The sequence below is a fragment of the Denticeps clupeoides genome, chromosome 6 (genome assembly GCF_900700375.1).
Source record: "Denticeps clupeoides chromosome 6, fDenClu1.1, whole genome shotgun sequence".
In the NCBI taxonomy this organism is placed as follows: Eukaryota; Metazoa; Chordata; class Actinopteri; order Clupeiformes; family Denticipitidae; genus Denticeps; species Denticeps clupeoides.
Window position 1 is genome coordinate 20316407 of NC_041712.1, and position 2339 is coordinate 20318745.

Below are 2339 nucleotides of genomic sequence, written 5' to 3' on the forward strand. Positions count from 1 at the left end.
GTCTCAGCTTTTACAGTTTGCACTGGGATAGTCGCTGGGACTGCTGACATGGGACAGATTGGCACCCCGGATCAATTCCGACCCTTTTGCTCATTGGTCACGGCTATTAATCACGCTGCTTCAGAGGATTATAATGGATGAAAAAAAATTAGGAACTGAGGCCTGTCTTAATTACAACACACACACGCACATATACATACACAAATTGTACCAGCATTCCCACACACACACACACACACTCCTCCCATACCCACAGATTCTGGCCTGAAGGACCTGGCAGGTCCTGGGGAAAGCCAAAGCTCTCACATCCATTATAGAGTTCTACAGTTTACATAAACTGCACTTTATTTTAGGACGATGCTAACCCTCTCAGAGCTTTAATATGTTCTCACAGTCCAGAACATCCTAATTCTTCTGAGTCCGTCAGTCTGTCTCATGCCAGGATTAATTTTGATCTCTCGCAGTCTCCTCTGCAAACATTCGGAACAGGAGCCTAAGTGGGGAGTTTCCTGCTATGAACAGGGACAAGCCTGCATTTTTCTAACGTTCACCAGTAACCGGTGACCCATCTCCTGTACTGGTGGCATTTAATTGGGTGTAGAAGCCAGAAGGAAATCCTCGTCCCAATGCTGCTGACAGTGACGCTGCAGCAGCCATTATACTTCCCCTGTGGCTGCGGCTGAAGTACACAAGAGAAAATTAGGGTTTTAAGCAGGAAAAAAAAAATCATTAGCATCTCAAAAGCGCTATTAATTTCAAGGAGCCTAAACAGAAACCCTCAATAATGGTCCTCACTACACACATCTGCCCTCAGCAATTTACCATCTGCTGTAGCTTGTTTGTCCGCTCTTCACGAAAGCCCAGAAGAAGGCATTATGTTCGGCTCATAAAGGATTCCTAAATGACGTACAAAAAAGAAATGCTGAGGTGGTCTGTTCCTCAGACAGTGCATGAGACGGGAGCAAAGTGGGAGATTTCAGGAGTGCATTTGCTACACGACAGCAGGGTGTAACGCTGCGCCTGTAAAGTTTCAGCAATTTATCACCAGTATACAGCAGTGAAGGAACATCGCGGTCGTGAAACATCTTCACCCATGTAAACTTTCCCCGCATCTGTAGTCCAGAGGTGTCGTGGAAAAGCAACTCTGTGTGTTATAAATGAATAATTTCTAAATAAAACGCCAGGATCGCCTCTGGCAACCCCGTACATCTGGCACCAGGAAAGCAGACAGGATTCAGAGAGAGGTTGAGAGTGTGGGACTGTATCGGGTGGATGTGTTCGTTTTATGGAAATTAAATTCACTTGTTGTCTACAGTGTCAACCTGTGAGGTGGGGTCCAAAATTCTGAGACAATATACATTTTATTTGCAAGGAAAAAAAAGTATTCCATAGCATCACATTCTCACATCAGGCTCACATCACATCACTCACACACTCACACCTTTATAAGATGTCCTTATCCAGAGCGACTTACAACCAGTAGTTACAGGGACAATTGCCCTCGAGACACTCAGGATTAAGTCTCTTGCTCAGGGACACAATGGTAGTTAGAAGGGGTTACAACCTATAACATGTTACTTATCATCAAGTATCAGTCCATTTTTAACACCACTGGAAAACTATGAAATGTTTAAATTCATTTAAAACTATTTTATATCAGTAAAATAAAGAGAAATGTAAATGTTATTAGCATCACATGCGTGGATCAAAATACCAAAACAACTTATTTTTTTAAAACATAAGTTTAATGTCCCATTATGATGGCAGAAGTAAAAATATTCTTTTTCTTCCTGAACATATATCTGAAATTTCATCTCGTACCGAGCTTTTGGACAAGCACATGAAAAAAAGCTGATAAAAAAAAGAATCTATGGGATTTTAATATCAACCATTTAAATAATTGATTAGCGTGCAAAGGCAGAAAGCCATTGGGCTCAGTGGCAATTAATTTTAATGTTATGCTGGTGATCCACAGCACGTCCTCTTCCAGGTAAAAAAGAACACTAATGATTTGTTGCTGAGCGGAAGTCAGAGAGGACAGAGGCGAAGAGGAAGTGAAGGAGGAAGGAATCATGAGTGCATAAGCACATTTTCACATTTAATTTCAATACCTTTTGGTACCAATAGCTGCCAATGAGATCCAAACCTTTAAGATCCAAAACTTTAAGAATCGTTTTTTTTTACAGTTTGAACCTTGCAGAAAAGCACAGAGAGGAGAGTTCTTATCCAGACTCACTAAAAGTGAGCTACCTGCAGCACTCACTCAAAAAGGCCTTTTGAGTTCTTGGCACTGCATTGAATGCAAATGGATTTACAACAACAGCATGCAGGTTTGTTTG